Source organism: Protopterus annectens, chromosome 3.part1 (genome assembly GCF_019279795.1).
Source record: "Protopterus annectens isolate FY-2018-M chromosome 3.part1, PAN1.0, whole genome shotgun sequence".
In the NCBI taxonomy this organism is placed as follows: domain Eukaryota; kingdom Metazoa; phylum Chordata; order Ceratodontiformes; family Protopteridae; genus Protopterus; species Protopterus annectens.
Genome location: NC_056732.1, coordinates 1570599726 through 1570612411, shown reverse-complemented (window position 1 = coordinate 1570612411; position 12686 = coordinate 1570599726).

The window sequence follows — 12686 nt, the reverse complement described above, 5'->3', positions numbered from 1 at the left end:
TAGTTTCTGTTCTCTCTAATACAGGTCTTAAATTACTCTCTAGAAACTTAGACAGGGGTTCTGTAACCCACCCACGAGCAGACACAATCAGCCTCATGGGTGGGTTAACCCAATCCTTATGCAGCTTAGGTATAAATCCCTATGTCACAAGATGGGTTGCCGATCCTTATGCAGCTTAGGTATCCCATAAATAACAGGTATTTTTGGATTTTCTACAAACAAATAGTCAAACGTTTTATCATCAAGCTTACCACTATCATGAAAACATTCAATGCTTCCTTTAATTTGAGTCATAAGCAATTATTTTCACTCCTTGTAATACTTCTATATTTATCTCCTTGTAACATAAGCTTCATTTTTTCCATGTAAAAGTCTTTACTCATTACGGCAATGCCTCCCCCTGTATCTGCATTTTTTATTACAAGATCTGAATTATTTGTCAAAGAGTGAATAGCATCATTCTCTTCCTTAGTTAAATTGTACAATGTGGGTACATTATTCTTCATATATAAGTTATATATGTCGTGTTCTACCATCTTTTCAAAAACTTGCAAGTGAACATTATTAAGTGGTACAAAAGTGCTACTTCGTCTTAGACCATTAGCTATGTAATAACCAGCATCAGCATTAGGAAAACATGTTTTCAGACATAAATTACATATAAATTATTTAACCTCAGTCAATGTTTCTGAAATGTCTGATACTGCGGATGGTACAAATGACAATCCTTTGTTAAGCACAGGTAGCTCTGCTTGTGTAAGTACATGTGAGGATAAGTTAAATACCATATTTACCAGCTTTTGGGTACAAAAGGAAGAACACTTTGAAACAGATGTTATGTTATAAGGAGCAACCCAAGGAATTCTTTAAGGTAGGAAATGTAAAACAAGGTACATTTAAATGTGGGAATTGTGTTTACTGTAAGCATATGTTCATAGAGAAGTCTATTAAACATCCTGTGACAAGTAAAGAGTTTGTTTTACATGCATATTGGAATTGCAACACAACCAATTTAATATATTTAGCTAAGTGTGACATTTGTGATGCTTTTTATGTGGGTATGACAAACAGGAGATTTAGAGCGTATAGCCTGTCATTGCAGTGATATGAGACATAGAGTAGTCACGAATGCTCTTTGTAAACACATTATAGAGAAAGGTGATCAACATAGTTTTAAGTTTATGATTTTAAAAGTAATTTATAAACCATTGTGGGGTGCGAATATAACATTTTTAACTGAAAATGAAGAGATGAGATGGATTTTAAGAATGTGAGCATTTGTACCACCTGGTATTAATGACAGTTTTAGTTTAAAGCCTTATTTAAATATGCTGCATCAGAATGTGTAATTAGAGTCATGTGACTTTTTAAATTGTATTTAAGTTATGTTGTTCAATTGATAGTATTTATTTCGCCTGAAGAAGCCTTGAAGGTGAAAGTGTCTACTTGCGAACTTAAACTTGGATTAAACATTTGTTTTAAAGTGTTACCCATTTTCTTCTTCTGTTTGGACTTGATTTTGTGACTGAGAACTGGTTAATTGCCTCATAGCTGTTTTTTTGGATACAAAATAAAAATGTCATCTAAAAATCTCACATATTTGGTGAAAAAATGCATAACAGCTTTAAATCAGTTTTCTTTAGCATGGCATAAACACTGAGACTGCACCTATGATAATTAATTAATCCAAGGAATACCTGTAACTCTTTGTGGAGGGAGATGCATGAGGGATGGCTTTTACATTCTCTGCAGAAGTGTATATCACCTCTATTTCGAGAGCATGTCCATAATATTCAGTCAGTAGTTTTATGAGGTCAAATTTTGATTTCTGAGCTCTTAGTCTATAATCCTGACTGTTACAATACTTCATGTAAGTTCTCATGTAAGAACTCTTAGTCTATAATGATGCTTGTTACAACCCTTCATGTACGTTAGCAAGATTACCATATTTATTTTCCCAGTTAGCAACAGGCCACTCAAGAACATAAGCTAACTGAAATCTTTAAATAACTGTTCAGTTAATCACTGCAAAATAGATGGTCCAGAGCACATGCAAAATATCAGTCTGTTATGCACAACAGATTTCTTATATTTTACAGATCTCTTTCATATTACTTATAAACATTGTAAATGGAGCCACCTATACTGGGTCAAAAGATATAGCAAACCTCCTGAATGATAAATTCAGCTCCAACTTTACCCCCCTCTCCCCCTTAAGCTTCCCTCAGGAAATATCATCAAATATAATTCTTCCTACTGTCACTAGTGAACGGGTCCTTAATGCTCTCTCGAAGACCAAGAACACTGCATCAATGGGCCCAGACAATATCCCAGGATGCCTTCTAAATAGCATGAAACATGACCTATCAGAGGCTCTGGAATTACTATTTAACTGTAGCCTCCAAACAGGCTTCATGCTTTATAAATAGAGAAAGGCAACACCCATATCTCTGCAAAAACGTAGGCCATCTACAGACCCTGGAAACTATAGACCCATAAGTCTCACTAGTTTTATATGTAAATCCATGGAAAGAATTATCATGAAGATGATCAATAGAGATATAATAAACCTCCAGACACTGGGCCCAACCCAGTTTGGTTTTGTCAAGGGCAGATCATACCTACTTGGCCTGGTGGGTTTCTTTGAAAAGGTCACCAAAGCAATGGATGAGGGCAAAATCATTCACACTGCCTACCTTGACCTGGTCAAGGCATTTGACACAATAACCCACTCGGGCATTATTGACAAACTCAAGAGGTTAGGTACAAACCCATATGTCACCCAGTGGATAGCCAACTGGCTCACAGACAGGACCCAGGAAGTTAGAATTGGGGAGTCCACCTCTACAAAGAGGCCAATCACAAGTAGGGCCCCTCTGGGAACAGTCCTTGGACCGCTCCTTTTTGACATTTACTTCTTAGAAGCCACAGCCAATGTAAGTGGTCTCTGGCTGACTAAATTTGCAGATGATTGCAAATTAGGAGCTGTCATTGAATCTCACACTGACACAAATGTTCTCCAGGAGGGGCTGACACAGACAAACAACTGGTGTCAAAGCCATAAACTAAAATCAAATGCCATGAAATGCATAATAGTATCCTTTGGGAAGTCATCCATCCCTGGCAACTATCATATTGACAACACACCCCTTAGAGTTGATCTAATAGTCAGGGACTTAGGGACACACATAGATAGTAATCTAGTTTTTGACCATCACATGTCTACAGTGGTGAGGAATGCATTCTATGTTGTGCAACTTATAAACAAACGTATGGCATCTACGTCCAAGGAAGTCATTGTCCCTCTGTATTTGGCATTCAGCAGACCTATCATTGAGTACAGTGCCCCCTTTAGTAAATACCTAACCAGACATATCCAACAAGTGGAACATCCATAAAGGTTCCTCACTAAAACAATACAGAGCATAAGTAAAATGTCCTATGCAGACCATCTCAAGGCCCTATACCTGTATTCTGTCTCCTACAGGCTTTTGAGGGGAGATCTATGCCTGATCTGCATATCCACAAAACAAACAACACCAGAATTACCCCTTCTAAAGACTTAAACCTTGCCTGTGACATAGGACCTGCTGGAGAGATAGGTATGTATCTCAGAGACTATCCCATCTATGGAACAGGCTCCCCATCCTTGTGAAACAGAGTTCCTCCCTAACCTAATTGAAGTGCAACTTGGACAATAGAATCGGAAACCGGAAATTCATCCCTGGTTTGGCACCTATGTCTCTAATGGACACGGGTAACCTGTAAATGGTTCATCTCTCAGGCCCATGCTTACACTTATCAAGGGTATCAGAACTTGTCAGAGATTTGGGATGCATGGCTAGGCTTAAAAAGGCCTTTGTAGTCATTAGCCTAGTAAACACCTATGGACCTATGAACAAATTAAAGCATTTAAAACACCTTTTTAAAAACATTATCATCAGTTAACACTTTGTGACAAGCAGTGGCTAGACTTGTTTTGAGAATACAGTTCCACAGCACATTGTGACCATTATCTTTTGGACTTTATGGAGCTGGACATGTCTCAAAGCAGCCTGATAAATAATCAGTTTATAATCACCACACATAAGCATGATACAGAGCCTCTTAACAATAGGAAAAGCTGGAGTTAATCGGTCAATATGCTTTACTGGAGTAATAATACATTCCTTCGCAAGCCTTTTAAGCTCTTTACCTTCTTGTTCATTCACTGCAAGTGGAAGCAGTCTGTTTTTGTTAAATTGTGTTGTGACCTCTGACCTCACCAATTTGGTGGCTTTAATACCTCCTAGTCTTCCAAATCACAAAACACTACTTCATGTAAATTAAGCACTTTTACTGATCTAACTTAATACAATAAATCATGCCTTATAAAGTAAACTTCATTTATTTGCTCATTAGCAATACAATTTGTTGCCAGGTCCTCATGCACAAAGTTGGTTCTTCTCCTTTTATCGTAACTAAAATAATTTTTTTTGTGGCATACAGCAATTAATATTCCCACACACAGGTGTTCTGATGAAGTCGTGAGATGAAAGTGGTTATTAAATATTTTTGTACGCTATTTTGACCTGTATTGGTGCTGTTTCATTGGTTCCTATTCCCACACACAGGTGAATATTCAGATGCGCACATTTTAAGCTTCATAGTAAAACTGCAAGCATTTCTTTGATTTGTTTTGTTTTGTTTTTTTAACAGCATCTACTTGAGTTTTAAAAACTCGCTGCTGAACTAATGTTATACTCATGATTGGCATCAAGTTAAATAAAAGTGCTTTTGCAAGGGAAGAAGCCCCCCATGCAACCCTCAATGTGAGAATCTGCCTCCACATCCTCCTCCAAATGCATTACCTCCAAGAACAAACAAACTCAGTGAGAGTGCATTTGCAGAATTAGTGTGGGAGCAGACATGCTGCAATGGATTGTTTTATATAGAAAAAACTAACAAAGGATGAGAAAGCACTCACTTAAGCTATTGTAGATGCCCTGGGAATATAAATGCTTTGTTTAAAGATACTCTAGTCCCCATAGTATCTGTACTTGATTTTATCAGAATTGACATGGTTGTACGGGGTAGGAAAAATAAGACAAGCTGTTGGTCTGAATGCATAGATCAAAAAGGGAAAAAATATGGATTCCTGTTACAGGGGCTCTTTTAAAACCAGTTCTAAATAACCATCATTGAGAAACTAATATTATTTGGTATGAGTGTGAGTTTTAGCAATAAAATAAAATATTGTGTGCAGCTTAAAAAATATTCATAATTGAAGTATTATATTTTACTTATGTTTATATTTAAGTTCCAAATAATAGCTGCAAAATTTGAAGTGTGTCAGTGTGGTCAGTTAATTAACAATTGCACATTGTTAACAAAACTTTTATTATTTTAAAAATAGTGAAACTTTTTGAGATGGCTAAATGTATCTTTACAATTTATTTGACTTTCTATATGTATGCATCAGATTTATTTAATTTAATTCTGATGTTAAATGATCTGTTGAGGGTATTTACATAAAGAGTGCGTGTGCAATTAGTTGTTTACATACTCAGCACGATGCTTTTATGAGATTGTAAAACTCTTTACTATTCATGCCATGCTGCAGGACAGTGTTGTGATAGATTTCTCTCTGTATTCAGTGAAGTTGCAACTCTGAGGAGGTGTTCAGAAAGAAAGAACTGTGATAATGCAAACTGTCTACTGCAGGTAGGTCAATTCATGTGATCACAATGAGGATGGCCACATTATTAGCTAATCTGCATGTGTCTGAATCACAGGTTTGTATCTGTCATGCTATTAGTACAGTGTCTCCTCTAGCAGCTCATGCATCACATTCGGAAAGGTATCATACCTCTCAACTGTCCAGAAGTTTACAAAACTTTCCTTATGTTACCTTTTGCATTTGGTCTATAAACGTTTACATTCTCTATGACTGAGGCTTACAGTCAGTCGATAATGTCAGATGTTAGAGTTTCTGAAAACTCAATCAGCTTATAGGGATCCATATATATATATATATATATATATATATATATATATATATATATATATATATATATATATTTTTTTTTTTATGTATATGTGTGTGTGTGTGTGTGTGTGTATAAACATAGAGAGAGAGAGAGAGAGAGAGAGAGAGAGAAATGCACACACACACACAAAGATAAGGATATAGATATACATATACATATAGACATACATATACATATATATATATAGCTATATATATATATATCTATATATATATATATATATATATATATATATATATATATATATATATATAGGTTCATAGGTTCATAGGTTCATACTAGGCTATCTGCCCAAGGGCATTTATAAGCCTAGCCCATAGTTATGTGGCTTTCGCCACCCCTTTAGTTTGAATAAAAACTATGCCTATCATTTTTCTGTGCCTCTGTCAAGCAGTGACACTGAAGTAATCCCTGGGGTATATCTGCGATCTCCCATCCATTGGTCAAGATTCCTCTTGAACAAGGCCAGCGAGGTGCTCTGCCTCACATGTACCGGGATTTTGTTCCACAGCATAGGGAGTCTCTGGGTGATGAATCTGTCCCTCCAGCACGTTCTATTTATAACCGTGTCAAGGTTTAAGTCTCCGCCCTTGTGGTTCTGAGGGATCTAGATTTTTGAGGTGAAGCATATTCATCAAATCTGGGTTTGACATGGCCTTATATGTCAGGCACAGGTCACCTCTGAGCAAGCGGTATGAGACTGAATAAAGCTGGAGTTCTTTCAGTCGGGCAGCATAAGACATATTTTTGAGACCCTTTATCCTTTTGGTGAGGAACTTTTGGGGCCTTTCAAGCTGCATCAGGTGTCTGGTCAGATACATTCCGAACGGGGCATTGTACTCAATCATAGGTCTAATGAGTGATGAGTACAGGGGGACGATGACCTCCCTTGATCTAGATGTGAATCCCTTCATGATCAGGTGGGCGATATAGAAGGTTTTCCTAACTACTTTAGCAACATGAGTGTCAAACAAAAGACTACTGTCAACTTGGGTCCCCAGATCCCTGATGACTTTTTCTGTGCTCAGTGGATTGTCACCTATATGGTAGCTAGGGGTAACCTTGTTTTTCCCGAAGGGTATGACTATGCATTTTTGGCGCTTAACTTCAGGCCATGGCCCTGGCACCAGTTATCCATTTCTGTGAGGCGCTACTGGAGGAGATCTGTGTCAGATGTGTTTTCGACTATGGCGTTCACTTTGCAGTCATCTGCAAACTTTGTCAGCCATAACCCTCCTGTGTTTGCTTGTACTTCAGAAAAGTAGATGCCGAACAAGAGTGGACCCAGGACTGAGCCCTGTGGGACACCACTTGTGACAGGCTTTGAGTCTGACATGGCTCCAGCAACTCTGACCCTGTGGGTTCTGTCGCTTAGCCAGTTTGCAACCCATCTTGTGATGTATGGGTTTACATTCAAGCTGATGAGTTTTTCGATGATACCTGAGTGGGGTATTGTGTCAAGGCCTTGCCAGGTCGAGGTAGGCTGTATGGACTGCCTTTCCCTCATCAATGGCCTTGGTGACTGTCTCGAAAAAGTCAACCAAGTTTAAGAGGCAGGATCTGCCTTTGACAAAGCCAAACTGGGTTGGATCCAAAGTCTGCAAGTTCCCTATGTCTTTATTTATGAGTTCCATTATGATCCTCTCCATGGCTTTGCAGATAAGGCTTGTCAAGCTAATGGGCGGTAATTTCCAGGGTCTGTGGAGGCACCGCCCTTATGAAGTGGGACCACAGTCGCCGTGCGCCACTCCTTGGGTACGTATCCTGAGGTGAGGCTAAGATTAAACAGCTGTCCTAACTGTGGGTTTACTTCCTCGCTGAGTTCATGAAGCACACAGCCGGGGACACCGCCCCGTCCCATGCCTGCTGCGTTTTTTCCCTTAGTCAGCGCAGTTCTCACCTGGGCATTGAAGATGTTTGGGGCTACAATCCTCTGGAATAGATATCTCCTTTTGGGGAGGGGGAAGAAGTTTGCACTGAACCTGTCAGCCAGTATGTTAGCAATGTGTGTAGGTTCAGTAATTTTCACATCATTTTGAACTAATTCTGAGCATATCTGGGAGTTTCCTCCTAGGTTTCTAACATAGCTAAAGAAGGCCTTATGATTGTCTTTAGAGTCCTTGGCGATTTTTCTCTCAAAATGTGCCTTTGATGATTTTATGAGAGCTCTTAGTTTTTTACTTATAATGATCAAAGGTGTCTTACCTTTCAAGGATTTTGCTCTATCTTGTAGTAGCTTCCTCCTTTTGTTGTAGAGCTTGTTTATGGCTGGGGTCCACCTGACTGGACGCTTGCCTTTGGTACAGAGAGTCTTAGTTTTGTTTGGGATTGCCTGATCCATGCAGTCCTGTAGGTGCTGGTAGAAGGCATTTGTAAGTGATTCAGCGGTTTGAGTAATGTTTACCACTGGCTCAGGGGCCTTAAAGGAGACCACACTAGTTTTAGAAGTGTGAAATCGGCTTTTGAGAAGTTTTTCACTGTGGTCTTTTTGTTTCAGGTGGGGGCGGGATGAGGACCTCCAGCGAGATTAGTTTATGATCTGATCTCACCAGTGAGGGGTATACTTCTGGTGTTGAACATTTTGATCCCATGTTCGTGATGATGAGATCAAGTATGTTTTCACCTCTTGTGGGGATGGTGACTAGTTGTTCCATGGCATTTGAGGTTATGAACCCAGGAATCTTTGGGTTAGAGTGTTCGGGCTTGAGTAGTGTTCCCAGTCTATATTAGGGTAGTTGAAGTCACCTAGTATGATGGTGTTTGGAGATACATTTATCCTCCAATGTTTTCAGGAAGGCCATGTGAGGTTCCTGAGTTTGAGAGGGTGGCCTGTAACATGCTACAAATTGCAGAGCAGTCTTGCCTATGGTTAATTGCACCTGGATGGTCTCCGATGCATCGTGGCGTTGCCACCAACCTTGAGGTGTGGGTGTCCTTTATGAATATGGACACCCCCCCCCTCCTTTCTTGGTGTTGTCCGGATTTTGGGGCCGGAATGTATGATATGAGGTGAAACCTGTTAGTGCTGGGGTGCTCTCAGGAGCCTTGAACCAGGTTTCTGTCACAGCACAGACATCGATGTTCTCCATTTTGAGAAGGGCCTCGAGTGCGTGCATCTTGAGATTGAGACTTCTGGCATTGAGCAGCATTACCCTTAGTTTTTTTCCTTTTTGGTGTTCTAGGGTGGTAGGTTTAGAATTTGAGCCTTGCCTAAAAAAGGCACTATGGGGGTGGCAAGAGCCTTTGCCAATATCCGGAAGCCCAGGGGTGACAGGTGCAAGCCGTCCCTTGCGAAGCAGCGTGGCTCGTCCAGCATGTCATCCCAGGCAGACAGACATTGGATCCCCTTTGAATGACACCAGAGTTTAAGCCAATTGTTAAAGCTGATCATCTTATCACTGTATTGTGGCATCATTCTAGGTGAAGGTAGGATACTGCTCAAGGTCAGGGTCATACCTGCCTGGGCTACATAATCAGAGAGCTCCTCGACGTCCCTTTTCATGCAGTCCAAGGAGGTACGTCTCAGGTCATTGACACCAGCGTGGACAATGACTGAGTCATACTTGTACCTGCTGTTGAGAGACCTGAGTGCTTGCTATGTGGCGGATTCTAGCGCCCGGCAGGCAGGTTACCGTGACCTTCTCCTTACTCAGTCTGGTGAGCGGGACGTCAGTGTGTCTGACTATGGAATCACCAATGACAAGTGTGTCTGACATTTTGTTTGGCCTTAAGGGCTGTGACTGTTTGACACTCTGACTGTGTGGTCTATGTGTTGCATGTGTTGGGTCGTGAGGTGGTAGTTGTTTGGGTGTCTGCTTTGGTGGCCTCTGCTGTTTTGGTAAATTTTTGATCAGAGCCTCCGAGTATGTCTTTGTGTGAGTATGTGTATGATTTGAAGTTGTGATGGTACCATGTGTGACTGGGTATGTATTGTGTGTGGTTGCCTTCTCCTCCTGTCTGGTCTTGCCAGTCCTATGTTGAGAGAGCTCAGCCTCCAGTTTGGCCGTATAGTTGCATCTCTCGCATGTATTTGTGTTTTGTGGGAGAAGGATTGTCTGTGTATCTGTGTATAGATATAGGATTGTGAATCATTTCTTCAAAGGTAGCTTTGACTGCAGTATGTGTGATTGAAAAAAAAGGACGGAAAGTACATTTGATTGCAGATTCATTTGACTAAAAAAGCCTTTTCTTTGTAAACCTTTCACATAACATATACACCACAAAAAAGATTTGCCCTCCTGCATCCTTCACCCCTTCCCATTTAATTATATATTTTATCTCCATGGTGATGTGCCAGTGGAGAAAAGAAAAAGCACCATACAAAGTAAATCAGCGCTGGTACACATTCACAAACTTATAAAAATCTCGGGGTGCAACATAACAGTTGATATTGCCAATCCACTCACATTTTTTTAAATTACACCCACCACAACTCTCATGTGCAAACACAACACTAGAAATACCATTTATAGACTTTTGCACTTTTTTAATGAAATGGCTTTTTAGTCAGATGCCAACAGTCAAATATTTGTTCAGTTATTTTAACCTGCTGTTTTTTCTTTAAACCAAAGCTACCTTCAATGAAATAATACACAATCAGCTATAGATATGGCCAAAGTAGTCACTTGCGGCTGTACTGACCAGACTGTAAAAATGGATAAAATATGTCATGTCTATAACTAGTGAGATTTGGCTTTATTAGCCTGAATTCATCAACTGAAACAAAAAATAAAGTCAGTAGGCATTCAGAAGCCATGCACCAGGAACACTTATGTATCCTTAACTGGTCATTTACAAATTCTCTGTGAGTTTCCTTCAAAGTGCATTACGGTATAACACAGCGAAGACTGGTTTGCCTGGGTCATTTTGTTGTTTTGACTGTATGGCTTTTCTGTGTGACCATTTTTCTTGTTGCTGTGGTCCTTGTTTGGAAAATGATAAAATGTTAAAACATCTGCAATCAGTCATAAAGTCAAACAACTGGGACAATTGTGTGTTCTAAAGGGGTCAACTGCCTATTCCCCATGAGCCTTCCTTGGTTTGCCTGGTCATTTTGCTGCTTTTACTTGTATGTCATAAGTGGAATATCCTTGATAGGTAATGCTGATAGGACTGGTAGGCATACAAATCTGAACAACAGTTTACAATTTTTCTTTTTCAGTTTCTATGGAAGTTAGAGTTGGATGGAGTATAGTAGGTAACTGGCCTTTTAAACACTTACCTGTCAGGTAGATGCAGAGGGAGAAAGGCAGCTGCCTACATAGTGAAAAACAACATGCCAGAAGTTACAGAATCAGAGACTCACTCAGTGCATTTTGCGGAGTCTGGAGAACCTAGATGATGAGAACGGTACCCTGCTGCCAGGAGAGAGGACTGACAAGCACATACCCCTCGGGAGTGGAAAGGAAAAGGATGAGCTTTCAGCTTTGTCGAGTACAATACTGGCCTCAGGGTATCTTATCAAGTTATTGGTATGTACTGGAGTCAGTTTGGTAAACTTTTTTTTTGTGTGTGTTCAGGTCAGCCACAAGAGACTCGTTTTTTTTCTTCCCTATTTTTCAGTGTTGTTTGCCTGAATCAGTGTTAAGAGACTTTGTTCTGCTTTTTTAAAGTTTTTTTGCGTGCCTAATAACTATTCATCTGGTTTCATTATACTATCTGCACATTGTCTTCCAACAAGAAACCACTAATGTCACAAACAGTATCACAGATGTACTTAACTGGGAGCTTAAACTAGACTTTTGTTCATCTCTTCCTGTTTAGGAGTGGGAAGACTTCGTAACAGAAACTATGATTTGTTTGTCTTCTTTTGAACTTACATTATCTGGTAGAGAGAAACCTATCGGGAAATGGCTGATCTCTTTCCTGATTACTAAACTCTTTCTTTACTTGTGCAAGGCTCAAAAGGAAGAAAAACATTTGTTTTTCAAACTCAGGAATACAAAAACTGAAACAGCAAATTCTTTTGTCTTTGTAAATGAACTATTACCTGTCCATGTTGCTGCAGAAAAGCAGAAAGCAGATAATTTCTCTTACCATTAACTGCTCTTCATTTATACTGTGTATAAAAAGAGAAAGCAAATAGTTTATGCTACTGTTACTGTTAGCATTTTGTACTAATATGGAAAGAGACAACTGTTGCTAGTTAAACCTGGCAAGAGTAACAGATTTTTCACCAGTTTGCGCCTCTAAGCCAGCCAGGATACAGACAAGAAATGAAACTTTTATTTATGTATGTATGTATGTATGTATATATGTTAGCCTTTTCATTTGTCCTTTCGGTAAAGTGAAATTTTGTTTTATTGTTTAGTCACTCATAAAGTAGTATCCTTTAAATGCTTGCATTCCATCGGTCACTATTTGTAATTGAGTTATGTTATTCTCTTGCAATAAAATTTCATTTTTTTACCTTAAACAAGTATTGACTACACCCGATTTCTTACAACTGGTGGATACAGTGCAACTATCTGCTAAACAATTTCTCCTGTTGTTCCTTGTGCATATTAATTCTCCTAACAAAAATGGATATTCTTACTATCAACTGTTTGGATTTTGATAAGATTAAAGAAGCCTTTTAGCCAGGGAAGGTGGAGAAATTGCTGAGACACAAGCCCATAAGTTTCACGGATGGAACGTTTCAAGTGCTCGGAGAGTAAG